The sequence below is a fragment of the Electrona antarctica genome (assembly GCF_951216825.1).
Source record: "Electrona antarctica genome assembly, chromosome: 17".
Lineage (NCBI taxonomy): Eukaryota > Metazoa > Chordata > Actinopteri > Myctophiformes > Myctophidae > Electrona > Electrona antarctica.
In genome coordinates, this window is record NC_136798.1 from 43,929,166 (window position 1) to 43,952,625 (window position 23,460).

The window sequence follows — 23,460 nt, forward strand, 5'->3', positions numbered from 1 at the left end:
GGGACATGAGGAGACAGGAAGTTCTACAAGCTATTCAAAACAGATAATTAAGTACATGATGAGTGATTCATGAAGGCCATGTCAGGATTTAAAGGAATGCAGTGTCACAATAGTAGTTTGATTAGGGGGCCCAACCTTGATCAGAGCTGAGGAGGAGGTCTGTGGATCAGGGAGAAAAACGTGTCATAGAACTTAAATTAATTGAAAAAGTATGTTCATTTGAAGAGTCAGAACTGTATTTGGTAGTCAAAGTTAAATCCAACATTGACCACTTTTTAAAATGTTATTGGTAGGCTATCTGTCTTGAGAAGCAGGAAGTGATAGATAGATAGATAGATAGATAGATAGATAGATAGATAGATAGATAGATAGATAGATAGATAGATAGATATCTATCACAAGTAAGACACGCGAACGCGGGAAGCGAACGCAGCTTGTAAATTGCAATAACAACAATTAGAATAAATTACGTACTTTTTAAAGGTTTATTTAAGTTAAGTTTTTAGTGTGTGTATGTGTGTGCGTGCGTGCGTGTTTTTTTTTTAAAGTTTTTTAAAAAGTTGTGTGTGTGTGTGTGTGTGTGTGTGTGTGTGTGTGTGTGTGTGTGTTTTGTGTGTGACACAGACATACACACAGACAGACAGACCCTATTCTAGCCTTCGCACGCACGCACGCACGCACGCACGCACTAGGCTATACTAGGCTGGATCTGGCTGGGGAAGGCTATAGAATAGGGTGTACTACGCTGTACTGGAATCTAATAGGCTGTACTAGGCACTTGTCAGCCCTCTAGGGGGGGATTTGTGGCTGTACTAGGCTATACTAGGCTGGATTGGGCTGGAATAGGCTAGAATAGGGTGTACTTGTCAGCCCTGAAGTTCCTCGCACTTGGGAATAACCACTGCGTACACGGGCAATAGTTTTTACAGGAGTGTGTGTGAATGATAAATAGTTTTACATGAACATTTCTAGGATATAGTACTCCACTGCCTCGTACAGCCTAATAGACCCTAGTACAGCCTAGCACAGTCTACTAGAGCCGAAAACAGCCTATTATAGCCCAGTAGAGTCTAGGACAGCCATGTACACCCACGTCTAGCCTAGTCCAGCCTAGGGGGAGAATAGACATGGAGAGGGGGGTATTGTGGTGGCTGTACTAGGTTATACTAGGCAGGATCAGGCTGGAATAGGCTAGAATGCAGTGGGCTGTACTGGACTCTAATAGGCCCTATTAGGCTGTACCAGGCTCTTGTCAGCCCTGTAGTTCCACACACTTGAGGTTAAGCACTGCGTACACAGGCAATATTTTTATATGAGTTTGTGTGCACGGCCAATAGTTGTACATGGAACATTTCTAGGCTAGGCTTTACTGCCTTGTAAAGCCTAATAGACCCTAGTACAGCCTAGCACAGTCTACTAGAGCCAAAAAACACCTGTTAGAGCCCAGTAGAGTCTAGTACAGCCACATCCAGCCCAGTCTAGCCTAGTGGGAGAATAGACTAGGAGGGGGGGGGGGGGGGGGGGGGGGTTATTTAGATGGCTGTACTAGGCTGGAACAGGCTGGAATAGGCTAGAATAGGGTGTACTAGACTGTACTAGACTTTAATAGGCTCCATTAAGCTGTAGTAGGCTATTGTCAGCCCTGTAGTTCCTCGCACTTGGGAATAGCCACTGTGTGGACGGGCAATAGTTTTACATGAACATTTCTAGGCTTTAATGGCTGTATTAGACTTGTCCGTGATAAGAGCTTCTCTTCACACGGGTGGGATTGTTTTCTATTAGCACTGCCTGCCGTGTACACCATTATTTTTCTGTGTGACTGCCATGCAGGCACACACGTGTGGCTCGGCCAGGAATTGTGTGCTAATCAAAATATTCCCATTATGCGTTACCATGGCGAGGTATTTCGCAATAAACTATGTCCAAAACCCATCAATGACCCCATGGGGTCCCCGAACCACACTTTGATAAACAGTGTTGTACCCCATGGAAACCCATCAAGGATCCCTGGGATCCCCGAACCACACTTTGATAACCAGTGTTGCACCCCATGGAAAGCAATCAAGGACCCCAGGGGGGCCCCAAACTACACTTTGATAACCAGTGTTGGACCCCATCGAAACGCATCAAGGACCAGATGGGGTCCCCAAACCACACTTTGATAACCGGTGTTGGACCCCATCGAGACCCATCAAGGACCCCAGGGGGTCCCCAAACCACACTTTGATAACCAGCGTTGGACCCCATCGAGACCCATCAAGGACCCCATGGGGTCCCCGAACCACACTTTGATAACCGGTGTTGGACCCCATCGAGACCCATCAAGGACCCCACGGGGTCCCGAACCACACTTTGATAACCGGTGTTGGACCCCATCGAGACCCATCAAGGACCCCATGGGGTCCCCGAACCACACTTTGATAACCGGCGTTGGACCACATGGAGACCCATCAAGGACCCCTGGGGGTCCCCGAACCACACTTTGATAACCGGCGTTGGACCCCATCGAGACCCATCAAGGACCCCATGGGGTCCCGAACCACACTTTGATAACCAGCGTTGGACCCCATCGAGACCCATCAAGGACCCCAGGGGGTCGCCGAACCACACTTTGATAACCAGCGTTGGACCCCATCGAGACCCATCAAGGACCCCTGGGGGTCCCCGAACCACACTTTGATAACCGGTGTTGGACCCCATCGAGACCCATCAAGGACCCCAGGGGTCCCGAACCACACTTTGATAACCGGTGTTGGACCCCATCGAGACCCATCAAGGACCCCAGGGGGTCGCCGAACCACACTTTGATAACCAGCGTTGGACCCCATCGAGACCCATCAAGGACCCCTGGGGGTCCCCGAACCACACTTTGATAACCGGTGTTGGACCCCATCAAGACCCATCAAGGACCCCCATGGGGTTCCCGAACCACAATTTGATCACCGGTGTTGGACCACATCGAGACCCATCAAGGACCCCTGGGGGTCCCCGAACCACACTTTGATAACCGGCGTTGGACCACATCGAGACCCATCAAGGACCCCTGGGGGTCCCCGAACCACACTTTGATAACCAATGTTGGACCCCATCGAGACCCATCAAGGAGCCCAGGGGGTCCCCGAACCACACTTAAGTGTTGGACCCCATAGAAACCCCTCAAAGACCCCTTGATGGGTTCTTTCTAGGCTGGAGTAGGCTAGACTATGGCTTTCTGCTGCCCCCCGTTGACAGAATGTTGTCAACACAGACACGTACACGGAATGCAGTGGCGCGCGTTCATGCTCCAGATGCTTCCCACTATGGGAAGTGTTCGCTGCCGGGTACACCGGCTCTAGTTTGTACACAGGCCATAGTTTCTTACTATTGAAACAACCTGCTGTGAACACCACTGTAAGTGTTATTATTATTATTATTACTACTACTAGCCACTAAGTATTTTAACTAAATATAATGGCAAAATAGCAGATCTACAAACTCACAACCACATTGAGATGCCATCATGCCACGTTTGCCACCCCAAACCAGAGTTGCTTGGCTGAGGCAAGTGAAAAGGGCATTAACCAGACAGTGGCCTTGTGTTTAGAGTGTCCGCTCTGAAACTGGGAGGTCAGGGGTTCGATCCCCGGCCAGGTCATACCAAAGACTGTACAATTGGGACCCAATGTCTCCCTGCTTGGCACTGAACATCAATGGTTGGATTGGGGGATCAAATCAACTAATCAAATGATTCCCGAGCGTGGCATGGCTCCAAGAGATGGGTCAAATACAGAGAACAAATTTCACTGCGGTAATGTGTGTGACAAATCGTGTTTCGAGTCTAAACATGACCCCTTCCTGGGTACTCAGGAAGTAACCTCGCGTCACCAGGCTTTCCACCTCGGAGGAAAGCCTGTCTGTGTTACTAAATCATGGTGTGAACCGGTCGGGAGCGGATGGTAACTTATATACGTCATGTTGTAGTCACTGATTTATATTCATCATCAGGCAGGAAACCACAACCGGAATAAGAACTACCCAAAACAATTCCCCAGGATCATAATTTCAGGGCCTTCCCAATAAAATAGAATTTCCCTGTGGGATAACAAAGTTGTACAGATACAGACGCTAAATAGTCTCTAGAAAGTAGGCTACACTTTACTGGGCAGCATGTTTACACCCATCTGAACACACGTACCGCAAAAGGAGTGCCTCGCGGCAGCCAGTCGCTACCGATAGATAGATAGATAGATAGATAGATAGATAGATAGATAGATAGATAGATAGATAGATAGATAGATAGATACTTTATTGATTCCGAAGGACATTAGTTTTGTCCAACATCTCCAGTGCAAAACATACATACAGAAGGAAAAGAGCATGATGAACATATAAAAATACATTACATCAGTAAATAGAATGCAGTAGAAAAAGGCAATAGCTATAAATGAGTGCAACACAAAAAAACAACTAAGCAAATACATTAACTATACCCAGCCCCAGAATGTGCACAACAGACCTGTTGTGCACGCGCATGTCTACAACTACCTGCAGGCCACATAAATCATTATCACCTTTTATTGCTCTACGAAACCATCAGTCACTTTAGTGACTAGTAACTTGACTACATGGAAGTTAATGATTAACTCTAGGGATAAGAATCTAACATTAATACTTTCACTTGTGAGTTCTGGTTAGTCGTATAGGAGTCTGTAATGTGTGAGGATTTGTATGAATTTGCGTTTGCGGAGTCTTAAAGCGTCGTACGCCAAGCGGTGAAAGGTAAGAGATTATCTTAGCATTGTATTCAACCTTTCATAATGTATAAATCTGTCTGCAGAACCACTGTAGGGTTTCCAGGGTTTGTGAGCAGGAAACAGCGGTCGGTACAAACTGTTGGTTACTTTGTGACCAAGTGCAAAGAAAGTCATCTCCATTCCCATGAAGAATATATTGCAGCTCACGAATGACTAAACTATTTACAGATAAATGTTATGAATGTTATAGGTAATTGGTCTATTCTTCCTCTATACAGGAGACATGGCAGGGGCCGGAGGTCAGGGTAGGTCACAACACTGTTTTTTTTAAATATATTTCCTGATAGATGAACCATCATGATCAACTGCACTGTTGTTTTTGGCAGCACATTTTGATTTTAGTTTTAGTCGTATAGTCTCCTGAATAGTTTTCATTTAGTTTCAGTCACATTTTAGTCACCTGGAATGTTTTAGTGTTAGCCTAGTTTTGGTCGACTAAATATCATAAGACTTTAGTCTACAGTTGATTTAGTCCAGGGGTTCTCAACGTTTTTGGCTGGGGAAATGCTTTGGCCATGTCCCTCCCCCCTCCCCACCCCCAATACCAACTGACTGCAAAAATAACCTTAGTGATTTGGGTGATTTGGAAAACCCTCCGGTCCGTCCCGGTAACAAGATGTACCGGGGGGGTGACACGTGACAGGCCAACAGCACACACACCAAGGCCTGCCCCCACTCGATCCTGATTGGCGGAAGGCCCCTCTCTATCCTGATTGGATGAAGGCTGGGCCACCTATAGCCAAAAACGAAACCTACGTTTTTTTGATCCCAGGGGTTAACTGGGGACAGGGAGGAACTCCTTATATGGTCAGCACACTCTATAGTAGGGAGGATTATCACAACAAACTAAAAAAATAAAATAAATAAATTGGGGACCCCCCGAAATAATTTGGCGACCCCATGAGGGGTCGCGCCCCATTGGTTGAGAACCCCTGATTTATTCGATTAAAATGTATTTTGGCAGGCCTTGATGCCGTCATAATGACTGTTTTTACACTTGCTGAAAATAGCCGATCTACAAGCTCACAACACATCGCAGCGCAACGCGTTGTGAGCTTGTAGATCGGCTATTTTCAGCATGCAACCAAGTGTACAATTACTTATACTGGATCTCTTGTCCACTATAGTCCCTGCCTAGCATTTTAGTCTAGTTTTTATTTGTTGATGAAATTGTCAATATATTTATTCTTAGTTTTAGTCATCATAGCTTAGTTTTCATTTAGTTTTCGTCAGTGAAAAAAGGTAGTCGACGAACATTTTTCGTCTTAGTTTTAGTCGATGAAATCAACACTGATCAACTGATATGAGGATGTGGTTCATTCAAAGGGTTTAGTTCAGGTTTTTGGACTTAAAGCTTGTAACCACTTTGCTTTGCAACCATTATATTAATGACAGGTATTTCCTATATACAGCTTTAAGTCCAAAACTCTGAACTAACCATTTCAAAATTAAATTGAAAGTAGTTACGTGTGTATAAAGTATTAACAATAGCTTGTGACTGAATAATAACTACATTATAGATACATGAGAACACTAAATGTTATTGTTTTACATTTCCTGAAAAAAGAAAAAGAAAAAAAAAACAGTTTTGGACATACAAGGTTTCTGTCAGACATCAACGATATGAGGTGGTGAATTGTGTGTGCGCTTCCGTGTGTGTGTATGTGTGTGTGAATGTGTATGTGCATGCGTGCGTGCGTGTGCAAGTGTGGTGTGTGTGTGTGTGTGTGTGTGTGTGTGCAAGTGTGGTGTGTGTGTGTGTGTGTGTGTGTGTGTGTGTGTGTGTGTGTGTGTGTGTATATGTGTGTGCGTGTGTGCTTTTTAGGGGGTGTCATTATAAAGTGTTGGTTAAATCACTGCATGTCTTCTTAATTATGGTTACGTTTAAATGAACAGAAATTCTTTCATATTTCACTAACCGTGTCTTTTCTTTTCTCCAGGTAGTTTTAAACTCAACACTCAAGGCTTTGTTTTAGGTATTATAGGTAAAGATGCAACCCTCCCCTGTCACCTCTCTCCTCAGACCAGCGCGTCTTCCATGACAGTCAGCTGGTTTAAGGAGTCAGAGTGCATTTACCTGTATAAGAATGGTCAGGTGATCGAGGGGAGGGGCTACGAGGGCAGACTGACCCTGAACATCCAGGAGCTGCAGAGAGGCAACGTGTCTCTGACACTGAGAGACTACAGCAGAGAGAGAGATAGGGGAGTTTACATCTGCCAGGTCCGACATGGAGAACATGTGGAGGAGATTGCTGTGGGATTAGGAACATGTAAGTGACCTACTGTACTGTCACTGTACATTATCATTAACCCTGATGTTGTCTCTGTCGGGTGGAAACCCTGTATGTCCAAAACTGTTACTTTTCAGGAGATGTCATTGTGTGTGTGTGTGTGTGTGTGTGTGTGTGTGTGTGTGTGTGTGTGGGAGCTTTAATCGGGCCTAAAATGTTGAGCCCGACCCGGCCCAGCCTGACAGAAGTTCAGCCCGAGCCCGGCTCGAAGCTCGATTGCATAATTGACAAAGTGAGACCGACACAGCCCGAAACCCGACATTTTTTCTAAACAAGCTTAATTGCTGCAGGCAGCCGTTTTTCTCATTAAATCTTAATAATGTTAAGAACATCAGTCATTGTACCCATGTCCAACTGTCTTTATTAAAAAAAACACAGCCTGGACTGGAGCAAATATAAAGGTTACAATGCTATTATTGTAATTAACCATCCTAATTAAGGAACATATTATAGCCTACATTTGGAAAGGAGCCTCAATCAGAGCCGGAGGACACTTCAGCCAAAGCTCAAACAATGTCCTTGGATATACAAAAGTACTTTTTTATATTTATACTATTATTATATTTAACAGACAAAAAAAAACGTAGGCTTAATAGCGATAGCGATACAATTGTGGAAGAATGATATGCTATTGCGCTGCATCATGGCCGCAGCGCGGCAATTTAACAATCAACAATCGTCTTTACATTGTGCTACTAAAATAAACAAGTCTGCACATGAATTATCCTATAGGATGCATTAAATAAAAGCCAAGGATAACAACATGAAATATGTGAACATAGGCCTTCATGCCTTACAACAAGTTCAACATGAAAAAAAATAAAGAAACAACCAAAATAAGCCTCAATCAGTCCGAGTCCAGTAACGGAACATTTCCTGATTAAATTCAAATGTAAAAATAGGCACAATAAAATAACCAATATTTGTTGTACGGATATTATTAAACTGCTTCTGCAGGCTTGTTCAGGAGAAGAGCGCGGACGTGGTTATACACACGGTTCCTGTCCGATGTTGACATCATTCTTAACTGATTACATTTTGGCCAGAGGAATGTGGCGACTTTGTGACGGTCATCTATGGTCACTTTACGAGCGAGCCACTCTTCATGCCTTTTCCGCACGGCGGCCTGCTGGGCTGAGTCATCTACGCGGGGCCGACAATGACGTTTGAGTTCCTCGTTCCAAGGCACCGCAAGATTGAGTGTAGGATACTTGTCTCCCTCAAGTTCCTTCTGAGCTTCGTAGAAAGGCTTCAGGAAGTCAATTAAAAAGCTCAGTGTGTCCGGGCCTATTTTTCGATCCTTTCACTCTCTCCCTTCACTTCCAGTTTAGCTTGAAGCTCATTGTAAACGGCCTTGATAGATGTCAGTGTGAGGTAAACTGTAGTGAACCGGGTGTCCCCCATTTGCAAGAGAGTTGTGGTCAGGTCAGCTTTGAGCCCGCTCGGTTTAACAAACCTCACTAACGCCTTTGCACCAGTAAGTGTATCTGCCATGTCAGGACACCCATCCGCCTCCAGATCTTTGATGTCAAGTCCATGACATAACACTGTGTTGAGTACGTGGTCAATGCAGTCGAGTCGGTGGTATGGACGCAAAGCCAGCATAATGTTGCTGCCCTGATCAGTAACCCACACAATTCTATTCAGAGCAGCAGGTTTAATGCCAAAAGTGTTGCATATCTTGTTGACAATCTCCCGTCGGATATTCTCTCCAGTCTTTGGCTCATCCGATGGGAACATCGAGGTTGACAGTGTGTGTGCCTCAAGTTTCATCTCCTCTGTTATGAAATGGGACGTGATCGTCAGATAACTTATTTTCCCATAGTCGTCGGTCCACATATCTGTTGTCATGCCGACAGTGCCACCGTTGAGAAAACCCTGTATCCTCTCTGCCAAGGATTCCCTCTTCTCGTTTGCCAAGCGAGTACACCAGTTAACAGATTATCAGAATAACTGAGCTGCAACTCTCCCGTGTGCAGCACCCACGTTAATGAGCTCTTGTGCCAGCTCTTCAAAGCCGTCTCCATTCACGATATTAAACGGCCTAATGTCTTTACAGCAAAAGCTGACACATTTCTCTGTGACTTTTTGTTTCACCTTTAAAGGCATGTTTTTGGGGGTAGTTGCCACACTTGCCTGACCCGCTTGGACAGGGGGACGCCCAGCCTCTTCACACCAGTCTGTGTGCCTTGCTAGACTGGAGTTCCCCGCATTTGTGCTTCTGTGTTTCATCACAGCCTTGCATCGTTTGCACTGCACAAAATCCACTGGATCATTGTTCTCATCATGCACCTTGTCAAAGTACTTCCATACCTCAGACTTTAGCCTTTTGTTTTCGCGCACAACTAAACCATAATCTCCAGATGCGAGTCACCTTTTTACTTCATCGGGCTCCATGTTTTCTGTTTTTATTTTCACCTTTGAGACAGTTTACAGACGTGTCTTCCGCTGACACGTAAAGTAAATCAACATTATTTGTCAAGGCAGGTCACGGGGGAGAGGGGGGTGGGTGCAACAATTAAGAGCATCAGCAACACGAACACACACATGTCACACACAAGCGGCTGTCTGTGCAGCGCAGCAGCGAGACAACGCGGCAGCGGCTACGGCACAAAATGTATAATATTATGAATAATATCATATATAAAATGTCTAGCCCGGCCCGACCCAAAGCCCGACAAATACATAACCAATTGGAGTCGGGTCCCGACGGGCTCTGGCCAACATTTTAAACTCTAGTGTGTGTGTGTGCGTGTGTGTGTGTGTGTGTGTGTGTGTGTGTGTGTGTGTGTGTGTGTGTGTGTGTGTGTGTGTGTGTGTGTGTGTGTGTGTGTGTGTGTGTGTGTGTGTGTGTGATAGCCGATCTACAAACTGCATTGTGAGCTTGTAGATCGGCTATTTTTGCAATTGTTGTGACATTGTAGTATGATGAAGTAAGGCATTAATTTATTAATTAACAAATATAACAAGTTAAAATATGGAGATACAAGGTTTCTGCCCGACAGCAACGATATGTATATTATATAATTATGTGATCATGTTTATCTCTTCATGTATAAATTACTGTGCTTTCATATAATGGCTATAAGTGTTTACTGTAATCCAAGTCTTCATTATGTTCCATAGAATCACTTTCTGATAGCTTATTGGTCTTTCTGATTTGATTTGAGGTGTTTTGATCATAAACATAATGATCTCAGTGTGATTTGGCTCCAGTTGACACCTGATGATGACTTCATTGATGACAAGTCATCCAATCATATTAGGAGGATGCAATAAAGCGCCATTCTGTAACTTTCATGGCTTACCTGGATTCGAACCTGAGCTAGTTCTGACATTTTGTCCACTGAGCCAAAAGAGCAGTGGTTCTCAACCAGTGGCCCGGGACCACCACTGGTCCTTGAGGGGGTTCCAGGTGGTCCCCAGCTAAATGATGGAGAGTTGCCAAATGGACCCTTATACTGTAGATCTTGAACTCTTGAGAGCGTAAAACTAAACGCTCTCAATCAAAAATATTCTATGATCATAACAGTTGAAGGGATTTACTACCTACTGTAGAATAATGACCTTATTGATATTATGTGTTTAAACTGACATTTAATCACTTCACACATTTGTTCTACATGTTGTGTCTAAGAGTTCAGCTGTTTGTAAATGTTACAGATAAACACTATATCTAAAGATGAGCAGAAACGTAGCATATCTTACTGCATACATATACTGTACAAGATTATAGTGTCATTTAAGATAACAGGGAATTAGTCAAGATGATTTATATTACTGACAGATTATTACTATTGACATAGCAGAGTGATTTATCTAATGTTATGTTATTTTACATTTTGTTAACATACTTACTGCTTGTGATGTAACGCTCCGCCATAAGGAATGTAATTACCTTCCGCTTCTGGCGGAATGTTCCAACTGATTAGCTTTATTATTGATATCAAAACTCTGGTAGATGTAGGATTGCGCAACCTCGACCCCGCACGCATCCCATTATAAAGGCTGACTAAAAGCTGAATAACTCCTAATCTACGGAGCTCTGAACCTCCGAACATCGCGCGTTTTATCCAAACCACGGAGAGCTCCTTAGATTAGGAGTTATTCAGCGTTTCAGTCAGCCTGTATAATGGGATGCGGGCGGGGGCGAGGTTGCGCAACCCGGTCTAGGATCGCTAAAGAAGGAAAGGCCAAGCTAAAATAATAATGAAAAATAGAAATCAGCCCTCCGGTTTGATATCAATAATGAAGCTAATCAGACGGAACATTCCGCCAAAAGCGGAAGGTAATTACATTCCTTATGGCGGAGCGTTCCGTCACAAGCAGTAAGTCTGTTAAATAATCTCTGTTTAAAATAGCAGTTTTCTAAACAAATGTGTGTTTTGTTTTTCATTTCATGTATCATGAATGTGATGATCTACTAGACTGTGAGTATCAAACATATTCTACTTCTTGTCCTCCTGATGTGTTTTCAGATTAATATCGCCTTCTTACAATCATAGAAGACAAACTGAATGTATCTTACATGTCTTCACAGTGAATGACCATTAGATTTTACAATGTTTGAGCAATAATAATCTACTTTTGGTAATTTATGTACATTTGGCGCAAATACTTTTGTACTTTTACTCAAGTACATTTTGAATTCTGGACTTTTTTTTTATCACTTTTTTCCCCTCTACACCAAATCCTTTCGTTAAAAATCACAACCGTGTGAAGTGAGGGGCACCAATATATTAAAGTAACTCATGTTGATTAGGCGATGTAATGGTGATGTAAAACAAGCGGTGTAAAACAAGCGGTGTAAAACAAGCGGTGTAAAACAAGCGGTGCAAACACAAACATTAAATGCCATTAACGAGTTTGCATGTTCTCCCCGTGTCCCCTAGGGTAGGTACCCTCACAAAAACATGCAGTAATCCTGGTCTCTAAGCTGCCTCCCCCTGGCCAGCCGGGGCGCCTGATGGAGGGGAAAGGAACTGGTTGGAATAACGTGTTCCTTCCACGCGCTACGTCCAACCAGGGAAACTCCCCCCTGTCAGGTGTAAAGGAGCAACTTGGACACTCAGGCATGAGGGAAGGATGAGTTCAAGTCCGTTGCTCTCCCCATGTCCCCCATATATGGGGACTAGGTTGGCGGAGGGTGTGTAGAGCCCAGGATCACATTAGATAATTGACACAGGGGTGAAAAATGGGTTACAAAATCGTGGGATAAAAATTATATAAATGCCATTAACAATAAAGAGACAATATGACGTAATGAGGGACAATATGACGTAAAGTTTCCCTTTATTGTCAATGGCGTTTTTAAAACAAACATTGAACTAAAAACAAACATTAAACCAGTATATAGGAGGGCCCTCAAAAAAGCAGTTCTACAAACTCACAGCGCTTTGTGAGCTTGTAGATCTTTCATTTTTGAGTGGTGCAAACCACTCCAACAACTGGCTTTGTACCCGTGTTTGTTCGTACCAAAGAAATGGTTAGCAACCAAAAAAACGAGCATGGTTGCTATGGTTAGTATGTGACGTAGAATGTAACTATAACAATAAATGTGTAGTTGCACCACTCAGTTCACACGGGTTTGATTTTTGGTTAATGTTCCCCCTGAATGTGGATTTCTGCGTTCAAGTGTTTAAATCTTCTTCTCGCTATTGCTTGAGGTTTAAAAGTTGAATGTTTCTTTAAATGGATTGTTTGTGTAATTTGCATAGATAACATTAGGTTACTTACAAGGTAACCATGGTGATTTAAGTTAAATGAGCGAAGTAATTCACTGTGTGAGGGAACCCGCCTTCCAGGCGTGAGACAACAGAACAACTATACACTCCCATATAATGATATTAGATGGGTTTATGCCTATGTGTGACGCGGTGACGTCTCGCGCTCATTCGTAGATGATACTTTCTTCTGCTGAGACCAAGCACAATATCTTAGTGAATTACTTCGCTCAATTCACTTAAATAACCATGGTTACCTTGTAAGTAACCTAATGTTATTTTAAGTTTAATTCGCTCAGTAATTCACTGTGGGAGATTTCATAAACTCCCTACAAATGAACACGAGACAAAGACCCATCTGTAGAGGTGACCTCTCTGGGGGTCACGTGCATCCTGTGCCGTGACCACACGGATAGGACGAACGTTTGGGGATCCACTGGGGTCACTGACCCCATGATCCCCAAGGAAAAGAGGGCCCCCAGGTCACCGACCTAGTGGCCCTTATAGAGTTGTCGTATCTCTCGGCCAGGCAGAGAGCGCACAGTTGGATTGAACTGGAGTACTCAATGCAGTCCGACACAAAGGTTCAAGGTTTAACAAGTATATTTATTGTAATAATAGGTTGATGGAAGAAAAGGGGGAAAAGGTAAGGGGATGACAGGACCAGGGTGGTACAAGCTCAGGGTCAGCGGGAAAATAAGGTGCAGTTCAGTCCCCCGTCTGTCCAATTTATACTGGCCTACGACATTAGTGTCTGCGTACACGCACGTCTGCTAATCGGTGTGGAAACGCCATATCATATGTGTGGGGGCGCCATGAGTGTGTGCTTAACGTTTACTCTTAACCAATCGTCGGTCCCAGAATGGTCAAACAGGTCCATCTACGCACTTTGGTCTTCATAGCTTTGCGTGCACGCTAGTACATGAGAAGACATGTGCGCGTGCGTTCTTGCGTGCGTGTGTGTGCATTCTGTTTGAGGGGTCCCACATGAGATAGTGGGGGCCCCGCATGAGATTGTATATCTTACGTGCTCCTTTTAGCTCTACTATCTAGCATGTGTCCAGTACACCTATGCGCTGTATGTGACAGTGTGTGTGTGTGTGTGTGTGTGTGTGTGTATGTGTATGTGTATGTGTATGTGTATGTGTATGTGTATGTGTATGTGTATGTGTATGTGTATGTGTGTGTGTGTGTGTGAAGTCCGAGGTCATTGTATGTTGACCTAAGGACTCGGGCCTCTCTCCCATGACCGGTATGTGTGTGTGTGTGTGTGTGTGTGTGTGTGTGTGTGTGTGTGTGTGTGTGTGTGTGTGTGTGTGTGTGTGTGTGTGAGTGGGTGAGTGTGTGAGTGCGTGCGTGCGTGTGCGTGTGCGTGCGTGCGGTCCTGATTTACACGACAGAGTCCACCGGCCTAAAGGGAGTCAGGATCCCTTGGGTCACAGACCCAATGAACCCTAGTCCCTTGAAAGGAGCTGGCAGTCGAAACTGCCTTATATGCTCCTGGGGTTAGTCATGTAAGACTGTCTAAGTGCTTGTGACTTAACCTAGGCTAAAAGTGGCAGGGGAGGGGGGACCGGAAGATCCTGGCCTACTGTGAGGCCAAAGGGTCTGGCCCCCTGGGGGTCCAACCCACTTGACTCATCTGGCGGCAACCGCCAGGACTGCGTGTGCCATTGATGGCGCAGCCATGTCGAGGTTATAGTACCTGGCAAAGGTTGAGGTAGACGACCAACTTGCCGCCGTACAGACTTCTTGTATTGACACGCCCTTGAGTAGGGCCTAGGAAGTCGATACCCCTCTAGTGGAGTGTGCCCTAAGGACTTCTGGAGGCTGTATACCCTTACTACTGTAAGCGCTGCGTATAGCCTCCACTATCCACTTGGAAAGACGCACCTTGGTTATAGGTCTTCCTTTGGTACGGGGATTCCATGCCACAAACAGTTGACTGTGCCCCCTCCTAGAGGGGGACGTCCTGTCTATGTACAGCCTCAAACCGGGCAGAGGCTGTTCAATCTCCTATCCCCTTCCGAGTTGAAAGGGGGCGGATGAAAGGCCGCCAGGTCAACTGGGGCACAAGGGCCGAGGACATTCTTGGGTATAAAGGCCGGGTTCGGTCTTATGGTCACTCTGGAATTTTCGTCGTTGAACCGCATGCACTCTGTACTAATCGAGAGGGCATGTAGGTCACTTACCCGTTTAGCACTCGTGAGAGCTATTAATAGCACAGTCTTCAAAGTGAGGTGTTTAAGCCCCACTGCTTCTAACGGTTCGAAGGGTGCCTGTGTTAGGGCATCGAGAACCAGTGTCAGATCGAGAACCAGTGTCAGATCCCAAGGTGGCACCAGGGGTCTCGAAACCTGGTGTAGACGGGATGCCCCTTTCATGAACTGACGTACCATTGGCTGTTTCCACACGGTTTTCCCATTGAAACCAACGTGGCATGCCGTGATGGCTGCTAGGTTGAGTTTCACCGATGCAAAGGATTTCCCCTCGTCTAGGAAGCTCTGCAGGAAGGTTAGGAATGGATGCCTGCTACAGGGGCCTGGTAAGGGACTACGTTACCAGGTCTCCTAGAGCACCAGCGTTGGAAGACACGCCAGGCGATGTTGTACTTGTCTCTGGTTGACTGTGCCCTGGCTCCCTGAATTGTCGCTATGACATTGGGGGGCAGGTCGTCGGCGTCCAGGTTCAACCTCTCACGGGCCAGGGCCAAAGGTCTAGCTTGTGCGGTCGGGGTTGGAAGATCTCGTTCCCCGCCTGCGTCAGACCCCGAGTCCTCACTCTCTCCAGAGTGGGACGAATCAGAGACAGGGGGGGAAAGGCGTACAGTAGGCCTCGTGGCCAGCTGTGTGCCAGAGTATCCAAGCCCAGAGTCCAGTTCCCCTGGATCGAGAAGTACAGTCAGCACTTCGCGTTGTCCTCTGCGGTGAACAGGTCCACCTTGGGCACACCGAACTTCTGCCACAGTTGGGCGGTCACCTCGGGATGTAGAGACCATTCCGAGTAGCGAACCGAGCCACTGGATAGCAGATCTGCTCCTGTGTTCAGGAGTCCCGGGATGAGGCAGGCTTTGATCGAGAGGAGGTGTGCATCGCACCACAGGATCAGCCTGCGTGCTAGTGAGTGCAGTAGTGGGGACCTGAGTCCTCCCTGCCTGTTTATGTAGCACATAGTTGTTGTGTGTCTGTCCTCACCAGGACATGGCAACCGCGGAGATGCGGCTCGAAGTGTCGCAGAGCGAGGAAGACTGCCATCAATTCTAGGTAGTTGATGTGTGCGTTCCGTAGATACGCACCCCACACTCTCGCCGTCATGCCTTCGTGGGTGGCGCCCCAACCCATGAGGCTGGCGTCTGAAGTGACCACTTCCCTGGAAAGGATTGTCCCCAGGCGGACTCCGTCCATCAGGATTTTCTCGTCCCTCCACCAGTCCAAGGCAGACTTGCCTTCTGCTGAAACCGTCACTTTGCGGAAACGGTTGCTGCTGGGGACGTGTAGAGATCCCATCCATCTCTGGAAGGGTCTCATGTGCAGTCTGCTCAGACGGACAAGAGCGATGGCCGATGCCAGAAGTCCGGCCATCCTCATGCACAGTCCGTAGTGGATCTTGCGGCCTACCTGAAACTGCGACACCGCACTGCAGGAGAGAGTCAACCCTGTCCTGTGACAGCCTTGCTGTGAAGGAGAGTCCAGACTGATGCATATGAAGTCTATGGTCTGTGCTGGAACCATAGAGCTCCTCTTGAGGTTTATGGTGAAGCCTAGGGACAACATGTGCGCCGTCACCTGTCTGGTGTGGGCTGCTGCCTCCTCTGCTGAGTCTGCGCAGAGAAGCCAGTCGTCTATGTAGCTGGCTATTCGGAGCCCACATTGTCTCAGCGGAGCCAGGGCTGCTTGTGTACATTTCACAAAGACCCTGGGGTTTAGAGACAGTCCGAAGGGGAGAACCAGGTACTCGTACCGTTTGCCCTCGAACCCGAAGCGCGGGAACTTTCTGTGCGGTGGGTAGATGGGTATTTGGAAGTACGCATCTTCCAGGTCTATAGACGTGGACCAGTCTCCCTGACGTATCAGGTGGACTAGGGTTGTGGGTGTAAGCATCTTGAAGCAGAACTTCAAGAGGTACCTGTTGAGGGCTCTCAGGTCCAGTATGGGCCGGAGCTCGCCACCCTTTTTCTTGACCAGAAAGTAACGAGAGTAGAAACCGTTCAGGCTCTGGTGTGGGGGGACTTCCCTGACAGCTCTCTTGTCTAAGTGTGCGGATATCTGTTCGAAGAATCTCCGCTGCCGGGCCCACCGCTTGGGAGAAGATAACTTTCTCGAAGGTGGGTGGTCTCTTCGCAAACTGTAGCTTGTAGTAGGGCTGGGGCGGTATGGGATTTTTATTACCGCGGTTATTGTCGGCCCCCATACCGCCGGTATGGCGATAATTACCGCACCCCCCCCCCCCCCCCCCCCCCCCCCCCAGCGCGAAAAAAAATTCCTCCGGTTTTATAGTGTTATTTAGTCCGGTGGAACAGCGTGTATGGAGATGTATAGAGCAGGTCTGCAAAATCCGGTAAAACACCGTATACGGAGATGTATAGAGCAGCTGTGTGTCTAGTGCAGTTCCAGTGTCATTCGTCCTCCATGCGCGGCCCCCCCTCACAGCTCACACACACACAGTGGCACCGTTACAGAGACAAGACGACTCATATAGCTTTTCCACGTGTTTCTGTTGTTATCCAGTTTACCAAAATTAAATCCACAGCGCGAGGCAATTAACCCCCGCTGCAAACGATCCGGACTTTGTTTGTGTGATTATAATATATATAAATCCTTTTGGGCCAAGTAACCATTCTGGGCGTTGAGGAGGGGGCGTTAGCTATCAGGAGGAGTTAACAGGGGGTGCAGGCAAACAGAGTTTTGGAACGGATATTATGGACTACAGTTTTATTAAGGAAAGATTGGCATTTCAATGCCGCAACACGTGTTCGGGTGTCAATCAAATCAACTGCGTCAGACATCTCCCGCAGCCCGCTGTTAAAAAAAGAAATAAAAAAGCGAACGGATTTCACATCATTTCAGATCAAGACAAGTTGTGTTGAGCGTCTTTTTCCTGCGATCCCATTGATGTCACAACAGACATTTATAGGTGGGTCTGGTTTGGAGTAGCCTAATTTAAAACATTGTCCGACTTTGTTTTGAGCGAATATTAATACCTCGCGCTGTTGTAACAGCCAGGTGCATCGTGCATTGCTCAGACCGTCAGAGAGAGAGAGAAACATTAGGCTAAACGTGTAGCCTATGGATAAGGGCGCATCGTAAGTAACAGGTTTCAACGTTGTATTGATGTCTGTCAGCGAGAGACGAGAAGAGAAAGGGGGAGAGAGAGAGAAAAACATTAGGCTAAACGTGTAGCCTATGGATAAGGGTGCATCGTTGTAACGGTTTCAACTTTGTATTGATGCCTGTCAGCGAGAGAAGAGAAAGGGGGAGGGAGGGAGAGAGAGAGAGAGAGAGAGAGCTGTACAGACAGGACGGACAGAACTGTTTTTATCTTTTGACTGACTATAAGAAAAAGTCCTTCTGCACACCTACAATGGACAGGTGCGTCGGATAACTGGAACTGAGAAGTAGAGAAAAAAAGAATCCCGCACACTTCACTTGGAATCGCAATGGCAACCATTCTCACTCCAATGAAATGCCCGCTCAGCAGCGCATCGCATGAAACAAACACCTCACCATTCAAAAACGTCCCCTCATCATGGAACCTAAAATCTTAAACATATTAAACAAATTCCAAGTTAACTGATAGATTTAATATATGATGAATTGAAAGGTTCAACTTCCAGCCGCTCCACACCACGCAGCAACTGCGCGCCTCCCCAGTCCCCAAGCCATGAGTTAACATTATTGCTTGATTGATTGATTTAAGTTTGTATTAACAGTTTACAGTACATTTGCACAACTCAATACAAAAACTGTTAACTGTTACTCTGTGAGTGGACGACACCATAAAGCATTACACTTGTTTACAAGAGGGTCCACCTTGTTCAATTAATCATAACATTTTGTACACTATACACTTCTATAAAGCCAAAAACAGGAAATCATCATAAAGGAGGTAAAAAGGGGGAAAAACATATACAGTGAGGGGGAAAAGGGGTGGGTGGGGGTGGGTGGAGTCAAGGGATTTACATGTCTTAATGACAGTTGGTAGGGCGTTCCACATTTTTGTGGCATAGGAGTGAAATGAATTTAGGTGGAACCTCTTGTAAACAAGTGTAATGCTTTATTGGGTCGTCCACTCGCAGTTAACAGTCTTTGTATTGAGTTGTGCTTGAAATGTAGGCTACTGTAATTCTGCAAACTGTTAATAAATAGTTCAATCAATCAATCAATACTTGTTTGTGCCGAATCTGGGTTGCACATGGTTTGTTGAACTCCCTCTGGTGTTGCTGGCATATGATTAGACTGACTGAGCCTCACTGTTTATTATGATACACTTTATTTCATATCAACCATATGCACTTAGGCCTAGAACCCAGGGTTAGGGTTAGAACTAGGGTTAGGGTTAGGGTTAGAACCTAGGGCGCCAGAACAGCACGGACAAAAAAACTTAAAAAAAAAAAAAAAAAAAAACTTTTTTAACTTTTTTTTTTTTTTTTTTTTTTTACCGCGGTAACGAACCCGATACCGCGGTATGCGTTGTATACCGGCGGTATGGCGATATTGCGGTTATTGCACCCAGCCCTAGCTTGTAGCCCTTTGCAATGGTTCGTAGGACCCAAGGAGATGCTCCGAGCAGTTTCCATTGCTTTATGCATCTCGTCAGAGGGTTCTCTGATGCCGACCTCGTACATACCTGTGGTGCGCTGGCGCCCCCTGGTGGATCAAATCAAACTTCGGCATGACCCCGGCGTCCAGTGAGGAGCCTGGGAAGGATTCCCATGCTCCTCAATCTGCCATGCTGGTCTCCGCGCTTTGTGAGCTTGTAGATCTATCATTATTGGTTAATGTTCCCCCTGAATGTGGATTTCTGCGTTCAAGTGTTTAAATCTTCTTCTCGCTATTGCTTGAGGTTTAAAAGTTGAATGTTTCTTTAAATGGATTGTTTGTGTAATTTGCATAGATAACATTAGGTTACTTACAAGGTAACCATGGTGATTTAAGTTAAATGAGCGAAGTAATTCACTGTGTGAGGGAACCCGCCTTCCAGGCGTGAGACAACAGAACAACTATACACTCCCATATAATGATATTAGATGGGTTTATGCCTATGTGTGACGCGGTGACGTCTCGCGCTCATTCGTAGATGATACTTTCTTCTGCTGAGACCAAGCACAATATCTTAGTGAATTACTTCGCTCAATTCCCTTAAATAACCATGCTTACCTTGTAAGTAACCTAATGTTATTTTAAGTTTAATTCGCTCAGTAATTCACTGTGGGAGATTTCATAAACTCCCTACAAATGAACACGAGACAAAGACCCATCTGTAGAGGTGACCTCTCTGGGGGTCACGTGCATCCTGTGCCGTGACCACACGGATAGGACGAAAGTTTGGGGATCCACTGGGGTCACTGACCCCATGATCCCCAAGGAAAAGAGGGCCCCCAGGTCACCAACCTAGTGGCCCTTATAGAGTCCACCGGCCTAAAGGGAGTCAGGATCCCTTGGGTCACAGACCCAAGGAACCCTAGTCCCTCGAAAGGAGCTGGCAGTCGAAACTGCCTTATATGCTCCTGGGGTTGGTCATGTAAGACTGTCTAAGTGCTTGTGACTTAACCTAGGCTAAAAGTGGCAGGGGAGGGGGGACCGGAAGATCCTGGCCTACTGTGAGGCCAAAGGGTCTGGCCCCCTGGGGGTCCAACCCACTTGACTCATCTGGCGGCAACCGCCAGGACTGCGTGTGCCATTGAAGGCGCAGCCATGTCGAGGTTATAGTACCTGGCAAAGGTTGAGGTAGACGACCAACTTGCCGCCGTACAGACTTCTTGTATTGACACGCCCTTGAGTAGGGCCTAGGAAGTCGATACCCCTCTAGTGGAGTGTGCCCTAAGGACTTCTGGAGGCTGTATACCCTTACTACTGTAAGCGCTGCGTATAGCCTCCACTATCCACTGGGAAAGACGCACCTTGGTTATAGGTCTTCCTTTGGTACGGGGATTCCATGCCACAAACAGTTGACTGTGCCCCCTCCTTGAGGCTGTCTATGTACAGCCTCAAGCCTCGAACCGGGCAGAGGCTGTTCAATCTCCTATCCCCTTCCGAGTTGAAAGGGGGCGGATGAAAGGCCGCCAGGTCAACTGGGGCACAAGGGCCGAGGACATTCTTGGGTATAAAGGCCGGGTTCGGTCTTATGGTCACTCTGGAATTTTCGTCGTTGAACCGCATGCACTCTGTACTAATCGAGAGGGCATGTAGGTCACTTACCCGTTTAGCACTCGTGAGAGCTATTAATAACACAGTCTTCAAAGTGAGGTGTTTAAGCCCCACTGCTTCTAACGGTTCGAAGGGTGCCTGTGTTAGGGCATCGAGAACCAGTGTCAGATCGAGAACCAGTGTCAGATCCCAAGGTGGCACCAGGGGTCTCGAAACCTGGTGTAGACGGGATGCCCCTTTCATGAACTGACGAAAGGGAGAACCAGATACTCGTACCGTTTGCCCTCGAACCCAAAGCGCAGGAACTTTCTGTGCGGTGGGTAGATGGGTATGTGGAAGTCCGCATCTTCCAGGTCTATAGACGTGGACCAGTCTCCCTGACGTATCAGGTGGACTAGGGTTGTGGGTGTAAGCATCTTGAAGCAGAACGTCAAGAGGTACCTGTTGAGGGCTCTCAGGTCCAGTATGGGCCAGAGCTCGCCACCCTTTTTCTTGACCAGAAAGTAACGAGAGTAGAAACCGTTCAGACTCTGGTGTGGGGGGACTTCCCTGACAGCTCTATTGTCTATCAGTGTGCGGATCTCTGTTCGAAGAATCTCCCCTGCTGGGCCCACCGCTTGGGAGAAGATAACTTTCTCGAAGGTGGGTGGTCTCTTCGCAAACTGTAGCTTGTAGCCCTTTGCGATGGTTCGTAGGACCCAAGGAGATGCTCCGAGCAGTTTCCATTGCTCTATGCATCTCGTCAGAGGGTTCTCTGATGCCGACATCGTACATACCTGTGGTGCGCTGGCGCCCCCTGGTGGATCAAATCAAACTTCGGCATGACCCCGGCGTCCAGTGAGGAGCCTGGGAAGGATTCCCATGCTCCTCAATCTGCCATGCTGGTCTCCCACTTCCAGAGGGTGTCCACAGGACGCACCTGAAAGTGGGCTCATGCCCTTCCGGGATTGGGGTTGTTGTTTGTTTTTTTGTTTTTTTAAATTATTTATTTGAACAAAAACAGGTATCATAACAACATTGGGAGAAATGTGTGCAGCTGGAAGGACGGTCGTCGCAGTCCGGTCTGTGTCTCCCTTCCCTCTCATGGGTGGTCGTGGGGTGAGGCCCTTGACCGCAACCTCCAGACTTGGTCCCGGAACGTGGGCGGGTCGGGAGAGGACCCCCTGCCTCCCCCCGAGGCCAGGCCTGGCCTGCTATTTGCCACCCTTGGGTTTCTGTCCTCTGCCTGCTCCTTGTTTAGGGGCAGGTGGACGTGGGGAAGTGGGGCGGCGGGTGTTCCTCTGTCTCCCACGGCTGGCAGAGGAGGTCCTGTTAGAGGATGAGGCACGACCGCCCTCATGGCCACGGTCGGCGCGGCCTTTCCATGCCGCGCGGTTGTTGGGCCTTCCTCTGGCACGGGGGGGGTGGCGGTGGGCCTGTAGGAGCCCGTGGTGGGGGGCGAGAGGTACAGGCTCGCAGAGCCTCCTTCTCTCTCCTGCGCGCCTCGCCGCATGCAGTCAGCTCGGCCATTGCTCCTGGGAAGAGCCCCTCTCTCTCGGCTGAAATGGGTCTCTTCATGAGCATGTCACGGACGTCTCCAGTAATGGGGTAGACGTCCAGCCATCGAGCTCTCTCTTGCAGGATGGATGTCATGGTGCGTCCAGTCAGCTCAGTGACTGCTCTGGTGAGGGCTACCGACTCATTGTGGAGTCGGCGCAGTTCCGCCATCTGCTGTGGGGTGGGATGGTCACCGACCTCCCTCAGCAGAGCAGAGGTGGATCCCTGCAGAAGCGCCTCAGCATTGAGGGTCCTACCAGCTGCCACCTGGCAGAGGAACAGACGCTTGTTGGCAGCGGATGCATCCTTATCTACATTGACACGTCGTGAGCTTGTAGACTGGCCATTTTAACTATTCAAAAATGTTTTGCAAAATAGTAAAAAAAAAAAGGCAAAGAAGTTTAGGGATAAGGGCTTTAGCAGTGACGAAAATGGAGCCCCTATCTCTCCACCTCGATGTCGCTCAGAAGCGGTGTCGATCAAATAAAACAGTGTAATCACGCACACCTGGGCCTTATATACCCGTGCGTGCCAGTACAACTGGTGTGTCTTAAAGAGATATCCACGTCACAAGTGAGGTGGGGTCATTCCCCCCATTATGAAATATGTTGGGTGGAGAGATAGTCTCTTCACTCAGAGAACAAAGGTTACAAAGTAACCAAACGTTACCTGGTAGTTATAATGTGCTGTTCCACACTGCGCAAAAAGCTTGGAATACGGATGTGTATATTACAGGAAACTCCCGGTAAAC

General features: G+C 47.0%; 1 protein-coding gene across 1 annotated transcript in view; it reads left to right on the forward strand.

The window, feature by feature from the left end:
- The first annotated feature begins 3,227 nt into the window (after window positions 1-3,227).
- rps7 (ribosomal protein S7) overlaps window positions 3,228-23,460 on the forward strand; it is a 120,357-nt gene continuing 100,124 nt past the window's right edge. The window contains exon 1 of the mRNA XM_079526251.1: window positions 3,228-3,231. The gene's annotated coding sequence lies outside the window, so the exon portion shown is untranslated. The remainder of the gene's footprint in view (window positions 3,232-23,460) is intronic.